We start from the raw sequence: 19,905 nt of genomic DNA on the forward strand, positions 1-19,905 counted from the left end.
ACGGAATCGCCTTTAGCTCATGAAGCCAAGGGCGTCCTAACAGCAGATTGAAAGAGGCCTTGATATCCACCACCTGAAACTTGGTGCGATGCTCAACGGTCCCAGTGGTTATATTCAGTATGATAGTACCCACGGCTTGACGGCGAGTATTATCGTAAGCGCGAATCCCCTGAGTGGAAGGAGTCAACTCTTCATTCTTTATACCCAACTTCTTTGCAGTACGGAGTGGGCACACATTGATTGCAGAGCCATTATCAACCAGGCTCATAGGAACATTCATCTGCCTACACACCACAGTGAGGTGTAAGGCCTTATTATGTTGATCCCCTTCCAGGGGTAGATCCTTATCAGAAAAGGAAATCAGATTGCTGGTACTCGGCAGCTCAGTAGTGAGGAAGTTGACCAGTCCTTGGGGAGTCATGTCGTCATCGACTCCTATCTTCACCAGAGCATTCATTACAGCCTTTCGATGCTCGTGGGAAGTGGCCAAAAGCTTCCATACATTCATCTCCACCTTGATCTTTTGTAGCTGTTTGACCACATCACTATTCACAGGGTCGATGGGATCAACTATCGGATTTAATTGTGGTGGAGGTGGGTTAGGTTGTTGCAACCGTCCACTTCTAGTGAGAACCTTGACCTCAAGGTCCCCCCAAACATCTTCACTGGTGCCGAGAGACGAACAGGCTATATCTTTGAGATAGATATCTTCATCATCGCTATCCCAAATCCCATTCACTTCTTCAGTGCTTGAGATAAATACAACTTCTGGCAGAGGTTCATTCACAGGTTGAATGAGTATTGACGGATCAAAGGAGACTTCATCTCCCATGATAGCCAGAGCATCAGAAAGAGGACCTGTTTGAATGTTAGGCTTCTTGCCCCCCGGAGGGACAGGAAGTTGGTTAGCATCTATCAGGTCTTGGATTGCGTCTTTTAGCCTCCAACACTTCTCAGTATTATGACCCTTGCCTTGATGATACTTGCAATAAGCATTGGGGTCATAACTAGCGGTCCTATTCCCAGGTCGAGGTTCTGGGAATGGTCCAATTGGCATAATCAATCCCTTACTATGAAGACGGTCATAAGCAGCATCATAAGTCATTCCCAAAGGCGTATAAATCCTCCTTTGCCTTTGGAATTTTTGAGGAGGAGCATTAAGGGCCAGCACATCACTAATGTCGATGTTGTTGGTAGCATTATTGGGCTTAGAAGACGAAGAAGAAGGAGTGTCGTTCTTCTTGTTTTTCCAAGTGTTGCTGTTATTGTTGTTACCAACAAACTTCATCAGTTCATCTTCGATATTGATTCCAATATCGTATACAGCTTCAAAGGTACTTAAAGGCAGAAACTTCAAGTGTTGCTTGTATTTATGCGTCAGATTGGAAATGAACAAGCGAACCATTTCCTTCTCCTTGGGAGGGTCTACCAGGAGTGCAGCTGTTTCTCTCCACCTACTTAGGTAAGTAGTGAAGCCTTCATTCTCTTTCTGTTTGAGAATGGAGAGTTCACGTTCAGAAGTCTTGGCCTGAATGTTGCACTTGTATCGGTTCATAAAGCTTTCAGCAACATCTTCCCAGGTCGCGACATGCTTGGATTCTAGGGAATAAAACCACTGTTGACAGGCATGCTCTAAGGAAAGAGGAAACACCGTAGGGAAGAGTGTCACATCTACTCCCTTAAGAGCCATAGTTGCAGAAAAAGCCTTCAAATGGAACAGCGGGTTATCAGTAGGCTTGAACTTTGGAATATCAGCAGTGGAAAATTTTTCAGGGAGTTTCTCTCTTATGGACGAGGAAGTGACAGGCTGTTCCACATAAGTGAACTCTTCTGAAATCTTACTCATCTGTTCCTTGATCTTGTCCATCGCAGCAGCAGTAACACTGTTTTGCTTGTCTTGCTCTACAGTGCTGACTCTAGTAGTGAGTGTCTGCATCATGTCAGACAACCTTTCGATTGTCCTGTTGAGGTTCTCGATGTCTTCCTTAGTGGCCATTGGTTGAAAGTAGACTGGAGACGGATCTTGTGGAGATGACTGAGGTGGTTTCCTTGTACGCCTCTTTGGTACGAGAGGTTGTTGAGGTATGGACTCGCACCGTAACAATCTACCCTTGCTTCTTGCCCAAGCGCTGTGACACCGAAACAAATACACCTTTTAATGACCACACTTAACCTTAACCCATCCGGATTAAAAAAAAAATGAAGTTCTACTTATTTTTTTTTTTAAAAAAACATGGGAGGATACCATCTGACTTACTCCGAAAAAAAAAACGACACAAAAAACGAGACTTCCCTAAAATACGGTCAAAAGTGTGTACGACTAAAAAGAAAAGTGTGTGGACATAACATGTAAGTGATTAGGTGAGGTTATAGACGCGTGTTTTGACCATATAACTAGACACGACTCAATACCGGACACAAAATCGAGAAAAAAGACTGACGGGACACTTTCCTGGGCACCGTGTCGCGGTGCAGACTGGCGTGACACGGTTAAGACTAACCGTCAGACGGTAGTTTTTACCGTGTCACGACACTGTTCACCGTGACACGGCAGAAAATGCAGTGACACGGTGCACAGTTCCAGGTCAACTTTGTGATTTTTTTTTTTTATATTTTAATCGATTTTAAGTCCGTACTAATTACTATGTGAGAAAAAACTCTCGGTCATGGGTCAAACAAAAAAGCAAACACATTAGGGTTAGCACCGAACAAACACATAACATGTAGGCACGATGATGTAAAAAAAAAGTTCGCAACCTAAAGTCGAGATCTATGTTCACTATTGGTCAAGCTTTTGGGTGTCAAAAGGGTACCATGGTTAAGAGTTTGGACGCGTTAGCAAGGCAGCCTCCCTTGAGGGTGTATGCCAACGGGCGGCTCCGCGAGTTCGTGATGAAATCGAACTCGACTCCATGGTTTGGGTGGATTTAATAACTCGGATGAACCCTTATTGCCATGAGCGTTTTTGGGTTGATAGAGCTTAAATTCCCCGGGGCTAAGACGCATGTAGAACACATACGTTTTTTTCAGAAAAATCGAAGGAAGTCGACTGTGGAAAAAGAAAATAGGTCACCGGACAGATTTTAGGACTGCCGTGACACGGCAGAAATTCCCGTGTCACGGTACAGTCTACCGTCAGACGGTACACTGTACCGTGACACGGCAGACTCTGCCGTGACACGACAGTCAGAAAATCTGACTGGTGCCCTGTTTGCTCTTGCGCGCAACCGAGTTATCCAATTTTTCCTACGGGACAGACCTGAATGTGACGTTAAAACGTCTATGCAGATGCAAAAAATGCCAAATTTATCACAGGAATATTTTTTCAAGAATCTTTCAAGTCTCATCCACTCATCTTAATTAAATACCGATCACTCAAATCGATAAATAATTAAGAATCCTCCCCAGTGGAGTCGCCAAATTGTAGGCGTCGCTCGAAGTGCGCCTACGTTAAAAGCATGTTGTGAATATGCTTGGCACTCATAGGAAGTGGGAATTGACATAATACGATTAGGGACAAGGAAAGTAGGGAGCCGCCAACAAGTTTTTTAGGAACTTGTAAACCGTTCACGGATCATAAAAGGCAACCACAATAAAGGGACAACGAAGGCAACAACGATTGACCCGTGAAGGTTACACCCCATTCATAATCCATGAGATTACTAACTCCATATGGTTCGGAACCACGAAAGGAGGATCGGGGATGATGGTACGAAGTGAGTCATGGAGTCACATTCGCCCGTATTGGCCTCTACTCGATTCTTATAGTGAAAAGTGATTCCTGCGATCTCAAAGGCATACAAACAATAATTCAATTCGCTCCAAACTATTATTTAACTAAATTGGTTCAAAATTAATGCACACATAATTCTAAATATTTGGTGATCACTTGATTAAACAACAAGATTAAAAGGAACCTAAACCGGTTGTCCAAATTATCTTATTAGGCGTGATTTTCAATCACATATTCCCATTAACATGCAATATTGTGATCAATAAATAATAGAATCAATATAAACATAAAAAGAACCAATTTAATCATAATTCTAACAACAGAAAAAAAATCGTTAGAAAAATAATAATAAAAAGAGCATAACTCTTACTTTGAATCTGTTTGCTTGCAACTACAAAATAATAAAACGAGTTAGTAACTTCAAGGAAATAATAAAACAACAATTAAATTAAATTAAATAAAAACAAGGTTAATTTTGGGGCCAAACCCTCAAACGATTCTACCTTTCACGCCTTGGTTTAAGGACAGAACCTCGAGTAAAATATGGACTCCTTTGAGTGCTTGAAGAGGGAATTTTGAAGTGAAAAGGGTAGGCTAGTGTTTAGGTTAAGAGCATAGAAGAGAGAAAAAAAATAAGAATCATAGAATTCTCATTGCCCCGTTCATCAGAAATGAGGGGGTATTTATAGGGAAATGTGCTGAGGGAGCACTCGGAACCCTAAAATGATAAAAAACCCTAAAAAATATCCCGTGACACGGTCAGACTGTACCGTGACACGGTTAGACTGTACCGTCAGACGGTACAAGTTCCCGTGACACGGTCAGTCTTTGGAGTGTCGCGGGAAATTTTCAGAAAACGGAACGGAAAACGCGTTAAGGGTTTACGCGGAAAGGACACGGAACTCCCCGTGTCACGGCAGAACCTCCCGTGTCACGGGAAGTCTCACCGTCAAACGGGAAGTGTTCCCGTGACACGGTCAATTCCAGTTCACTTTTCCGTCTAAATTCATTTTTAACCCTAATTTCATTCGGCTTTTTGAGTGCCGATTGATGATTACGGGCTTTTTTCTAACTTTTAATATTCGGGCTAAAATAATAAAATAATAAATAAAATTAAATAAAATATTTGGGCCAAAAATAATAATAAAATAAAAAAGGTTTGGGCTTAAATTAAAACTATGCTTTTACCAAACACCAAGACTGATCCATGGACCTTTCAAAAATATGAATTTAATAAAATACGATTTTTTAAGCACTCTCGGGATTAAATACTAAACCCGACCAACAGTGGCGATGAAAGGTTATTTATCATCGGGCTTGGTTTTGGGGAGACATTTTTAGGTGTCTACACCTGTCAACAGTGGTTCTATTCTCTGGAATCCAAGCATGTCGCGACCTGGGAGGATGTTGGTGAAAGCTTTATGAACCGATACAAGTGCAACATCCAGGCCAAGACTTCTGAACGTGAACTCTCCATTCTCAAACAGAAAGAGAATGAAGGCTTCACCACTTACCTAAGCAGATGGAGAGAAACAGCTGCGCTCTTGGTAGATCCTCCCAAGGAGAAGGAAATGGTTCGCTTGTTCATTGCCAATCTGACGCATAAATACAAGCAACACTTGAAGTTTCTGCCTTTAAGTACCTTTGAAGCTGTATACGATATTGGAATCAATATCAAAGATGAACTGATGAAGTCTGTTGGTAGCAACAATAACAACAACACTTGGAAAAACAAGAAGAACGACACTCCTTCTTCGTCTTCTAAGCCCAATAATGCTACCAACAATATCAACATCAATGATGTGCTGGCCCTTAATGCTCCTACTCAAAGATTCCAAAGGCAAAGGAGGATTTATACGCCTTTGGGAATGACTTATGATGCGGCTTATGACCGTCTACATGGTCAGGGACTGATTATGCCAATCGGACCATTTCCAGAACCTCGACCTGAGAATAGGACCGCCAACTATGACCCCAATGCTTATTGCAAATATCATCAAGGCAAGGGTCATAACACTGAGAAGTGTTGGAGGCTGAAAGACGCAATCCAGGACCTGATTGATGCTAACCAACTTCCTGTCCCTCCAGGGGGCAAGAAGCCTAACATTCAAATAGGTCCTCTTTCTGATGCTTTGGCTATCATGGGAGATGAAGTCTCCTTTGATCCGTCAATACTCATTCAACCTATGAATAAACCTCTGCCGGAAGTTGTATTTATCTCAAGCACTGAAGAAGTGAATGGGATTTGGGATAGCGATGATGAAGACGTCTATCTCAAAGACATAGCCTGTTCATCTCTCGGCACCAGTGAAGATGTTTGGGGGGACCTTGAGGTCAAGGTTCTCACCAGAAATGGACGGTTGCAACAACCTAACCCACCTCCACCTCCACCACAATCAAATCCGATAGTTGATCCCGTCGACCCTGTGAATAGCGATGTGGTCAAACAGCTGCAAAAGACCAAGGTGGAGATGAATGTATGGAAGCTTTTGGCCACTTCCCACGAGCATCGAAAGGCTGTAATGAATGCTCTGGTGAAGATAGGAGTTGATGATGACATGACTCCTCAAGGATTGGTCAACTTTCTCACTACTGAGCTACCGAGTACTAGCAATCTGATCTCCTTTTCTGATAAGGATCTACCCCCGGAAGGGGACCAACATAATAAGGCCTTACACCTCACTGTAGTGTGTAGACAGATGAATGTTCCTATGAGCCTGGTTGATAATGGCTCTGCAATCAATGTGTGCCCACTCCGTATTGCAAGGAAGTTGGGTATAAAGAATGAAGAGTTGACTCCCTCCACTCAAGGGATTCGAGCTTACGATAATACTCGCCGTCAAGCCGTGGGTACTATCATATTGAATATAACTACTAGGGCCATTGAACGTCGCACCAAGTTTCAGGTGGTGGACATTAAGGCCTCTTTCAATCTGTTGTTAGGACGCCCTTGGCTTCATGAGCTAAAGGCGATTCCGTCATCGTTCCACCAGAAAGTGAAAGCCATAGTTGGAGGGGTTCCGATTACTATCGATGCTTCTCCTATGCGCATTCAAGTTATTGATACTCCTATCGTCCATGTTGAACATGACGAAGAAGATGAAGATCTTTGGGGGTTTTCACTAGATGATGTTCTTGTGATCAAAGAAGAGGAAAAGTGCCATCTCGACTTCGATCCCTATTCAAACACCAGTATCAACGCCATTCTGAAGAAGCAAGGTCACTTCCCTGGAATGACCCTTGGGCTCAAGAAGAAAATGGCTAAATCTTGGGGCCATCCTGGTGCGCTCAAGAAGGATACTTTCGGCTTGGGATTCAAGCCAACAAAAGAAGATCTCAAACAAGCTGCATTGAAAATGAAAGCTCGCAACAACGCTCGAATCACGAAGACGGAAATGGCCATGGATCCATATCCGTTCACCCTCAATGGCCAGTACATCAAAGAAGGGAAAGACTTCCCATGCTATGAATTCCTTGAACCATTTGTCCATAATGGGATCCGTGAACCGGGATTCGAGGTGTTCCTCGATTGTGACTTCATCGATGAAGAGCTCTCCACAGTCGAGAAGTCAGCTAGCCTGAACTCTGATGATCTGGGAATCAACCTTCTTTTTGGAATGGAGAAGAATGAATCCAAGCCGGTCTGCGATGATAACTCTGAGCTCGTTCAAGCCGTCATAGCGAACAAGGATTTCGACCCCTCCAAGTTAATCGTCCAAGCTGACAACATTTTAAGGGGATGGCGCAAGACATTGAGGATCACTACGCCGAGTGGAGAGAAGTTGGAAATAACCGCTGGCGAGGGTCCTATGTTTGATGAGTCTGAATCGTCTGGGTCCGAGTCCGAGTCTGAGTCTAAGTCTGTAGATGAGTCCTTAGAGTCTGAGGCTGACCCTCTTTCTGCTATAGAGTTCAACCCTGAGTCTCTTATCAAGCCCTATCCTTCTAGTCCTAATAATTCTGGTAAGGTCGCAGCTGACCTTGCCTCTCTTGATGTATTAGCTAGTGAAATCAATGAAATGAATACCTTTGCTTACGATGCGTGCCATGCCCCTAGCCCTGATCAATATTGCTTTGCTAATGATAAAAATGACAATGAAATAATAAAAGCAATGGAAGAACACGAAAATAAAACAGCAGTTATTGAAGATACAGAAACAATTAATATTTCCAATGATACGACTGTTAAAGAAGTAAAAATTGGATTAACACTAAGTCAAGATGAACACAAAGAGCTAATTAACTTGCTTAGTGAATTTGTTGATGTATTTGCTTGGTCATACCAAGATATGCCAGGAATTGACAGGGATATAGCTCAGCATACGATACCACTCATTCCAAGTATGAAGCCTGTCAAACAAAAGCTGCGCCGAATGAAACCAGATGTGGCTCTCAAAATCAAAGAAGAAATCAGGAAGCAATTGGCTGCAGGTTTCATCAGAGTATCCAAGTATCCGGAATGGATAGCAAATGTGGTCCCAGTTCCAAAGAAGGATGGAAGGGTCAGAATGTGTGTTGATTACAGGGATCTCAATAAAGCAAGCCCAAAAGATGGGTTCCCTCTACCTCACATTGACATTCTGGTCGATAATACAACAAATCATGCACTCCTGTCATTCATGGATGGTTACGCCGGATATAATCAGGTACTGATGGCCGAAGAAGACATGGAGAAAACCACATTCATCACACAGTGGGGTACATATTGCTATACGGTAATGCCATTCGGGTTGAAAAACGCGGGTGCCACCTACCAAAGAGCAGCTACAACACTTTTACATGACATGATGCACAAAGAGGTGGAGGTCTATGTCGATGATATGATTGTCAAGTCTAAAGATCGCCCAGGCCATATTATCGCACTTCGCAAATTTTTTGCAAGACTCCGTAAGTACAACATGAGATTAAATCCAACAAAATGTGCATTCGGAGTCACGTCAGGCAAATTACTTGGATATGTGATCAGTTCTCGAGGGATTGAAATAGATCCTTCAAAAGTAAAAGCGATTATGGCCATGCCACCACCCAAAAATGAGAAGGAGATTCGAGGCTTCATTGGAAGGTTGCAGTACATAAGTATGTTCATATCAAAGCTCACAGCGATATGTGAACCTATATTCAAGAAGCTTAAGAAGAATGTCCCAGTCACATGGGATGATGACTGCCAAAAGGCTTTCGACAAAATCAAAGAGTATTTGGTAAACCCACCCGTGCTAGCGCCAGCAATACCTGACTTTCCTCTTCGACTCTACCTTACGGTCACAAGAGAAACGATGGGGGCAATGCTAGCACAAGAGATCGAAAGCAAGGAAAAAGCAATCTATTACCTGAGCAAGAAACTCCAAGGATATGAGACGCGATACACGCCACTCGAGAAATTGTGTCTCGCACTTGTATGGGCCGCACAGAAACTGAGACATTACATGCTCACTCATACAGTGCATGTCGTGTCTAAGATGGATCCTCTCAAATACCTGTTCGAGAAAGCAACACTCAACGGCAGATTATCAAGGTGGATAGTCAATCTAGCTCAATTTGACTTGAGATTTGTGCCACAAAAGGCCATCAAAGGTTCTGCAGTTTCTGACTTCTTAGCAGACTTTCCGCTAGAAGAAGCTGAAAAAGAAGAAGATGAGTACGATTTCCCTGACGAAGATTTACTCATGACCGAAGACGATAGTTGGACGCTCTATTTCGATGGAGCTTCAAACCAAAAAGGATGTGGTGTGGGAGTCTTGCTCGTATCGCCCAATGAAGAAAACATCCCAATTTCCATGAAGCTCGACTTTGATGTCACCAATAATGCCGCAGAATATGAAGCATGCATTTTGGGATTAGAAACAGCTGTCGCCTTGGGAATCAAGAAACTCAGAATCTACGGTGACTCTTCACTAATCATTAACCAAATCTCTAAGAGATGGAAAGTGAGGAGTGAAAGTCTCGCTACGTATCAAGCTCATCTGGAAACTCTCACGGAGCAACTAGATGAAGTAGAATATACGTATCTGCCAAGAGAAGAAAACCAGTTCGCTGACGCACTAGCTAAGTTAGCATCAATGGTGCGAATTCCAGCTGACAAGATCAGAATGCCACTGACCATAGAGAGATGATATGAACCAGCTTATGTTCATACACTTGATGATGAACAAGAATCACAGGAAGAAGATGAAGAACCATGGTATACAGACATCCTTAATTATGTGACAAGAGCAGAGTATCCTCCTAATACTGATAAAAGGGCACGCCGTGCTTTGAGGCTCCTGGCCTCACAGTATGTGCTCATCAGGGGAGAACTCCACAAGAGAACCGCAACGGGAAGGAATCTCTTATGTATAACCAAGAAAGAAGCACATAAAATCATGGAAAACCTTCATGCTGGTATATGTGGAACTCACATGAATGCAAAGATGTTAGTCCAAAAAATTCAACGACAAGGTTACTATTGGACTACTATGGAGCGAGATTGTCACGAGTACGTCAAAAAATGTATGAAGTGTCAAATCTATGCAAACTTACAGCATGTTCCACCTTCACTTCTCTACACGTATACTTCTCCATGGCCTTTCTCCACTTGAAGCATTGACATCATTGGAAAAATCACACCACCAGGACAAGGGGGGCATGAGTTCATTCTCGTAGCAATCGACTACTTCACCAAATGGGTCGAGGCAGCCTCATATGCCAAGCTGACGGCAAAACACGTAGCCCAATTCATTGAGAAAAATATTATATGCCGCTATGGGGTACCACATGAGATGATCAGTGACAATGGAACACATTTCCAAGCCGAATGCGCGGAATTGTTGTAGAAATATCATATCAAACATCACCGGTCATCACCTTACAGACCACAAACAAATGGAGCAGTCGAATCGACCAACAAAAACGTGAAAACCATCATCGAAAAGATGACGGAAAATTATAAGGATTGGCCAAGTAAGCTACATTTCGCCCTTTGGGGTTATCGAACCTCTGTTCGTACATCGACAGGGGCTACCCCTTTTTCTTTAGTCTATGGCGTCGAAGCTGTACAACCAATCGAGCTCGAGATACCTTCTCTCCAAATCGCATTGGAAAGCCAACTAGATGAAGTCGACTGGATTAGAGCAAGATACGACGAACTGGCCTTGCTTGATGAAAAACGCTTGGCAGCTTTGCACCATGTCCAAACCTACCAACAGCGTATGGCACGACATTTTAATAAAAAAGTCAAGACCAGGAACAACAAAGAGGGTGACCTAGTGCTTAAGGCACTTCGCAAAAACGTGTTAGATCCAAGAGGAAAATTCAGACTGAACTGGTCAGGCCCGTACATTGTTAAAGCCATCCTATCTGGCGGAGCGGCACAATTGGTAGACATGGACGGTAACGGCTTCCATAATTTAACTAACTTGGATCAACTCAAGAAATTCTACGCCTAGTCGCATGGGTTCATGACCCAATAGAGCTACGTCTGGCCTGATTCCTTTTTAGGATATGTAGGCAACCCCTCAAGGGGGCCCGACCACTTTAAAATAAAAAAAAAATCCTCCCTCTATTGATCTAATATGCGCGTCGGTTCAGCATTGCGTCACGCCAAAAAAAAAAAAAAAATTTACCGTGACGCGGGAATTTGAACCGTGTCACGGGACCCTTTGACCGTGACACGGCAGATTTCTTCCCGTCTGACGGGAGAAATTCCCGTGTCACGGCAACCCCTGAACGGCAAAAAGGACATTGTGACTCCCGTGACACGGGATTTCTTCCCGTCTGACGGGAGAATTGTTCCGTGCCATGTCACCCCTGTCTGTCAAAAAAAAAAAAAAATGAAAAAAAAGAAAAAAAAAAAAATTTGCCGTGACGCGGGAATTTGAACCGTGTCACGGGACCCTTTGACCGTGACACGGCAAATTTTCAGTTTCCCTGTCCTTGTTGCGAATTTATTGTTCGAGTTTTTGTTTTCGTTCTTCCATTGCGTCCGACTCCTTGACTCGGATAATAAATAAAAGTCATTGTAATTTTTATTTTAAGAAATAAATGCGCTATTATTATTAAAATAAAGCGACTACAATATTGGCATCATATGCCTTATTTTAAATAAAAATTATAAATAATAAACTGCAAAGTACTATTGATCTAATCTCTCTTCTCTTTAGGAACATCCTTATCTTATTCAATTAGGTCGGCCTTCACCATTAGTGTGTCTTTTGTAGCCCGAACCGTCACACCCCTAGTCGAACTTTCGCCCCTTTCACCTTTCTTGAACTTTTTCGGTTGTTTCTCCCTATACACCATCTTTTCTTTACCCTTTCCTTTCACATAGGTCTTCTTTCTTGGCATCTTAGGAGTCTTAAACTCAATTCCTTGTGTTCTCGGACCTAGGCGATCTTTAAGAGGAGCTTTCTTCTCTCCAAGACGACTCTTTACATCAGACTTGCGCGATCCGAATCGTTCCCTCCTACTTCTAGGATTCAACCACGCCTTGTATGCACTAGATAATGGAGGAGGAGCTTGGTCACTTGCAGAAACGGTCCACAAAGGTCTTCCAATCCAATAAGCCTCGTACTTGTGAACGTTAATTTCATGCAACGATACTTCACGAGGACTATCGTTATAGCGTGGAATTACTTGTTCCAGTCCATACTGCCGCATTAGTCGAGAGGGACAGTAAAAAGTCAGTTTGGAGATACTAGGAACACGGCAATATGGAGTTTCATTCGTGCCAACCATCCTAGTAAGCTTCCACCAAGGCACCACCCAACGAATGGAAAATTCTCTCTTTGCAAAGAAATTTTTCCAATCTTCATACGACATGTTCGCAGAATAATTCTTCTTCCTACGGACTAAGTCGTTAGGGCCATATTTTTCAATATCGTCGGGGGCTTCAAATAATTCCAAACGCTCCATCAACCAAATCTGCAAAACAAGAAAAAAAAGAATATAAATCGAAAAAAAAAAAACTGCTGATTCCCGTGACACGGCAGTTTTGACCGTGTCACGGCAGACCCTAACCGTGACACGGTGACTGTTTTGTGTCACGGAGGCTATTCAGAGCGTATTTTTACCTGTAATAGTACCAGAGAGCCCTTCCTGATGGCTTTCCGGTCAGATTTTGCCTCGTCAAGGCCACGAAATGTTTCTCCAAGGCACGTTGGCATAGGAGATCTTCCGGATTCTACATGCTCAAGTACAGACGCTAGACAAGCATGTCCTACCCTACCGTTTGCAAATAGTAGCTTGCTAAACATGCAAAAAATATATGCCCTTCTACGATATACATGATAAGATTCAGAGATAGGGCGATTAAAATATAAGTTAGCAAGTTTTTCTAAGTCTACTTCATTACCACAAACAGTTCTATTTAAATCTGGATCTGTTAGATTCAGATGGCGTTCAAAGTCTTGGTAATAATATTCACGTAAGGTAGGCATGGCTATAAGATTCCTAGCAGGAAATCCAAATATCGCACCTAATTCCTCCGGCAGAGGACAGATTTCAAATTTGAAACAGTGCGTTTCTGGACTCCAATAATCTAATGCTGCTCTAAGAAAATCATGTTCAATAGCTACATGTTGTAGGGCTAGCAAACCCCTGACATGAAATAATTATAACTCTCTTTTTTCAGCATTGGTCAAAGAATAAGACCAGTCGCGCAATGTATTATCAAAATTCTGAGACATGAATATTGAAATATGAAATTCTAAATTATTTTGTGTTTCGTAATTATGCATATCATGAATAATCTGGTCTTATTTTATAGCAAAAGCGCTCGGAACTGCCCAGAATTTATCTTTTCGCAAGCGTGAACTAAACCGCTGAATAATACGCTTCCCGTGACACGGGAAATTCCACCGTGTCACGGGAACCTTTGCCGTGACACGGCAGGTTTTGCCGTGACACGGTGAACAGTGCCGTGTCATGGCACTTTACGCGCCTGATTTTTTCATCTTTTCCGTATCTATCCGGATTTTTATCTTTAACGTTTATTTTTTAGTCTTTTCTGAGAGTTTTATTTCTAATAAAATTCTCACCTTCTTTATCTTTATTTTACAATTTTATTTCCGAGAGTTTTATTTCTAATAAAATTCTCACCTTTTTATTTTTATTTTATTTCTTTATATTTGTTTTGTTTTTTACGAAAATATCTTTTATATATTTATTTACTCATCATTTTATTTTATTTCTTTTCTTTTCTTTTGGGGAATTTTATTTTAAGTATTTATTTCTTTTCTTTTGGGGAAGGTCGGTACCCTCCATTACTCCACTTATGTTTTTTCGTCGTGACATTAATAAATACACAATCACACACAAAGAGTCTCAAACACACACTAACACACAATAGTAGATATATAAACTGTAAATAATGTACAAAGAGTCGTAATACATAAATGTGTCAAGTGTCATCACAGTATGCACAAAAACCCTCGGTCAAAAATCTCTAGAATCAGAATCAGTCTCATCTTGACCCTGTGCATGTGGACCACCCTGTGAGTATGGGAACGGCAAACCGAAGAGTCCCTCGACCATCCGAGTACGGGGAGTAGCGTCCCTACTAGTCCCCGTAGGCCCGGCAGTAGCTAAGCTCAAGGCAGGACCCGTCCAACCGGAAAATGGAGTAGACTGGCCCAAAGATACTGGAATCGTCGGCGAAGGCATCGTCCCATACATCGGAACCGAGAACAAGCCTGACAGCGGTGGAGGAATCCCGGATAATGGAGTCGAGAATGAACCAGGATCCAAAGGAGACCCAAACTCGGGAACTGGAGGCTGTGAAAATGACGGACGCTGAGAAGACTGAACCTGCTGCCACTGAGCCTCCTGGAATGGCTGAGTAGTCTGAGGCTCTCGCTGAGAACGCCGGTGAGCCTCAGGAGATCGTCTACCACGACCAAGCTCCTCCTCGTCCGAGCCTCTGGGCCTCGAGCGCGAGCGGGACCTCCGTCGCTCCTGAAAAACACAAAATCAAAAGGTGTCAATGATGCAAAATAAAACAAATGGTAGAAAGGAAAAAAATAAGTAATACCTCAAGGACGTCGCTAGAGCTCCGACAACTCGCACCACGCCGAAGCTTGATGATGCAATACTTCAGCGCGTCCACCAGCTTCATGATTCCCATCACCTCCGGGCAGTTAGGCTGAGGATAAAACAAAGAAGAATCAGTAATAAGCAGCATTAAAAGAGTGGATAATGTGTCAAAGAAAACTCACCGGCTCAAAAACCTCGGGCACTGACTCCTACGCTTGTCTGTAACCCTCCGGCGCGTCAGCAATATGGTCCTCCGTGATACCGATCGGCCCAGGGTAGCGGACAGACTGAGGAGGAATCTGAATCCTCCCCACAGGGTGGATGGTCGTCTGAAAATATGATCGAATAATCAAGTTATTCGACTATTTAAAACAGACACTAGCAAAGAAGATTCTCGAAAGAAATCATACCTCGGGAAGACGGGGTGGAGGAGCCAGAGAGGGAAGCAAATCCCGCGCATAGTCGCTCTCCATGTGAACGAGCTCCTGCCACGGAAGAGTGTAGCGCTCTCCCCTGTTGATCAACCCTCTGATCAAGCGGGAGTCCAGCATCGACTCTGGTGGGGATGAAGGCACCACGAAACGATCGCCGCTATGCTGACGGACGACTCGCTCCCCTAAATACCAGACGAAGCGCCCGGTACCAACCAAGATGGTACGGTACACTGAAAGACGTAGGGCCTCGGGTATGTCAGTCATCCCGGCCCAAGGACGGTACTGGACATCGATGGGGACCTGGAAATTAGAAAAAGTTAGGCGTGAACAACGGAAACAACATCAGAAGGAAAGGACACGACAAAACTAATCCTTACGCCAACAGAAGAGGTGCCACGGCGTAGTAGCCCACGAAGCGCCGGAACAGACTCCACCCGTGACTTTCCTCGGTCATGCCAGCTTGCTCCGACGGGGAAGTCATGGACCACTCCCCGACGCCGGCGAGGAGCCAAGCCTGGGAAGTACTCGTAGAACCATAACTGCAACAAAAATAATATTCAGCACACGAATCGAACAAGCTGAAATGAAACTAGAAGGGAAAAGATCATCACCTCTACGACTCTCCACAGGCCGTAAACGGTGATAGGGGACTCGTCATTCAGCTGACGGCAGCCATGACGTAGAGATAGAAGAAGATCCGCGTACCCAAGACTGGCCCAGCTGTAGGATCCTATCTCGGGAATCCTGGCCAAAGAGGGGAGGTAGTAGAGGAGCACGCGTGAACTCCTGTCGGGAGAGAGGGTCATAGAGATCAGGATCAAGATGAAGATCCGCACCCGCTGCTCGGCCGTCGTATCCTCCATATCGAAGCCGCGAGCAAGAACTGAAGCCGACTCCGATCGTCCACTCCTAGGACCACCTCGAGACACCGGTCGGGTCCTAATGTGCTGAACGACCAGACCCAACAAATCAGCTACCTCGGCCGATGTCCAAGATAGATCAGACATCTGGCCTACTGCCCGGTCAGTAAAGCGCAGCCCGCTGATCATGCTGAAGTCCAGGGGGGTCACCGTCATCTCCCCCCAAGCAAAGTGAAACGTGTTGGTAGTATCCCAGAAATACTCCAACAATGCGCGAACGACCGTCGCACCGCAACCCCGGGGGCTGCGGAACCCTACAACCGCCGCGTAGAAATCGACCAAGCCAGACGACTTCCATAGGGCGCTCGTAGCAGGATCCCCCGTAATGACCTGGTAAAGTCGAGGGATCAAATCACCAGCCCCGGAACCATGCTGGCGGAGTGTGCCATCGACTATGCCGGAGAGTGCGCGGTGAGAGACGTGGTTTTCACGGCAGAAAACCAACTGGTCTGGGGTCCATGAAGGTGGAACCCACCTACCCCTACTCGTAGATGTCCGAGGCTCGGACTCCAAGACGTCGTCGTCCATGCCCTCAGGGACCGTGGGAGTGTCCTCCCGAAAAGCCCGACGCCGGCTGCGGGTGGAAAGGTCGCAGTCTCGTCGTCTAGGCATGCTATTGTCAAAATCTAAATGTTTAGCATCATTTCCTAAACATTTAATTCAAGTTGCATATTTATAATAAAATCTAAATACTTAGCATCATTTCCTAAGTTATTTAGTTGTTTATTGAATTATAAATGTTTAGCATCATTTCCTGAGTTATTTAGTTGTTTATTGAATTATATGCTAAATTTTTATCTCAAGGCTAAAAATTGGCAAAAATTATGGTACTTAGTTTCTCCATGACAAACTAATACTACAGTTCTCCTAGCCGCATGATACTATGTTCTCCATGACAATGTAGTATATATACAAAATATGAATCAACACATCATTTCACAAAATTCACCATTTCGAAACATGAACATTATTTCACAAAGTAGCACCAAAAAATGGTGATTTGCTCAATTCTCCACCAAATCATGCAATTTTTGTCTCAAATTTCTCACAAACACACATGTACACATATACAAATAAAATCATGGCAAGAATTTCAACATAAAGCTTCAAAATCAAAAACCCCCAAATTGATTTTTTAGGGTTTGTCATGAAATTGTTAATGTGAAGCAAATTTAAAGCAAAAATCAAAGGGAGCTTACATGGATGTTTGTAAAGGGTTGAAAATGAGGAGAAGATCGAGAAATTACAACAAAATTGGTGAAATTCGAACTCCAAAACTTAAAAATGTGTTCCGGCTACCAGAGCAACTGCCGCGACACGGGCGAGACTAACCGTGTCACGGTCAAGAGTAACCGTGTCACGGAAACCTTCAAGCTTGACGGAGCTCCGGTGAATTGGGCGGTAGTACCGGAACGGAAACAGAAGCAGCAACGAAACAGCAGTAGCGCACTACAGTAGCCAAACAACCGCAGCAAAGCAAAAAGGAGAAAAAAAAAAAGAGAGAGACTAACCGTGTCACGGTCGCCGTTACCGTGTCACGGCGAGTTTCGAACGGCCGGCGGTTAACCCCAGGCGTGGCGCGACAGCTTTTGGGAAGAGAGAAGCTAAAATGGTGAAAGCAAGTGTGAAAGCAAGAAAAAATGTGAAATGGTGAAATGGTGCAAGCGGATTTAAAGGCAAAAAAAGGACAAAAAGGAGCAAAAAGAGCCGTTGTTGACTGATTCAAACAGCGAAAAAGGAAAAAAAGAAAAAAAAAGAAAAATAGGTGTCCCGTGACACGGGATACTAGTCCCGTCAGACGGGAATCCCTGACCGTGTCACGGGAACCTGATGACATGGCGCGGCAAATCTGAGCCTGGTCAGGGAATATTCTTAGCTTTTTGACCAGTTTGGCTGACTTTCCGAGTTTATTGGGTGATTATTTTTCGCTACAGTTACGCGGAAAATCCCAACTGATATTTAAGGGGGGGCTAAAATTACCATTTTACCCCTGGCAAGCGTCAAAGCCTATTTTTCGGCATTTTAAGCATTTAATATGGTCGGATAATCGGCTTAAAATTGTGAATTTTCTGCGGCCCACGTTCGGGGATAATCGAACCACCATACACTTATCAATCGCCGGCTTTCCTCAGGCTTGGAAAGCGTTATCGGTGGATTTTTCTTCAAGTATAGAAAACCGCCAAGTCGGCTTTCCTCAGGCTTGGAAAGCGTTATCGGTGGATTTTTCTTCAAGTATAGAAAACCGCCAAGTCGGCTTTCCTCAGGCTTGGAAAGCGTTATCGGTGGATTTTTCTTCAAGTATAGAAAACCGCCAAGTCGGCTTTCCTCAGGCTTGGAAAGCGTTATCGGTGGATTTTTCTTCAAGTATAGAAAATCGCCAAGTCGGCTTTCCTCAGGCATGGAAAGCATCATCAGTGGATTTTTCTTCAAGTATAGAAAACCACAAAATTCCTTTGTCGGCTTTCCTCAAGTATGGAAGGCATTATCGGTGGAATTCTTCAAGCATAGAATGACACCAAATTCGTTCGTCGACTTTCCTCAGGCATGGAAAGTATTATCCGGTAGCTTTCTTCAGGCTTAGAAAGGTACCAAATTCTTCAGTCGGCTTTCCTCAAGCATGGAAAGCGTTTCAACCAATGTCACTCGGTAGATTCCTTCAAGCATAGGAAAATACCAAACTCGTTTGTCACCGACACACTGGTGCCAGATATGTATTCTATCCTTTTACTCTTTTATCTGTGGAATTAACATTTTTCTGCAGGTATCGGCGTATACAGAGTGATTTAGGATCGCAGAACGTCTTAAATCATTCTCCGTCCCTATCGACTACTTTGACTATCGTTTTCGAAACTGACGTTACTACGAACTCAGTCAAAATGGGGGCTTCTGTAGACACCTAAAAATGTCTCCCCGAAACCAAACCCGATGATAAATAACCTTTCATCGCCATTGTTGGTCGGGTTTAGTATTTAATCCCGAGAGTGCTTAAAAAATCGTATTTTATTAAATTCTCATTTTTGAAAGGTCCATGGATTAGTCTTGGTATTTGGTAAAAGCATAGTTTTAATTTTAGCCCAAGCTTGTTAATTAATTTTAAGCCCAAACCTTTTTATTTTATTATTTTATTATTTATTTTTGGCCCAAATATTTTATTTTATTTTATTATTTTAGTTCGAATAATAAAGTCAGAAAAAACCCCGAAAATTATCAATCGGCACTTAAAAAGCCGAAAGAAATTAGGGTTAAAAATGAATTTAGACGGAAAAATGGACTGAAACTGACCGTGTCACGGGAACCCCTCCCGTCTGACGGTGGGACTTCCCGTGACACGGGAGGTCTTCCGTGACACGGAGAGTTCTGTGTCCTTTCCGCGTAAACCCTTAACGCGTTTTCCGTTCCGTTTTCTGAAAATTTCCCGCGTCACTCCAAAACTGACCGTGTCACGGGAACTTGTACCGTCTGACGGTACAGTCTGACCGTGTCACGGTACAGTCTGACCGTGTCACGGGATACTTTTTTAGGGTTTTTATCATTTTAGGGTTCCGTGTGCTCCCTCAGCACATTTCCCTATAAATACCCCCTCATTTCTGATGTACGGGGCAACGAGAATTGGATTATTCTTGTTTTCTCTCTTCTATGATCTTAACCTAAACACTAGCCTACCCTTTTCACTTCAAAATTCCTTCTTCAAGCACTCAAAGGAGTCCATATTTTACTTGAGGTTCTGTCCTTAAGCCAAGGCGTGAAAGGTAGAATCGTTTGAGGGTTTGGCCCCAAAATCAACCATATTTTATTTGATTTAATTTAGTTATTG

This window comes from Chenopodium album, chromosome 3, assembly GCF_948465745.1.
Source record: "Chenopodium album chromosome 3, dcCheAlbu1.1, whole genome shotgun sequence".
NCBI classification, from domain to species: domain Eukaryota; kingdom Viridiplantae; phylum Streptophyta; class Magnoliopsida; order Caryophyllales; family Amaranthaceae; genus Chenopodium; species Chenopodium album.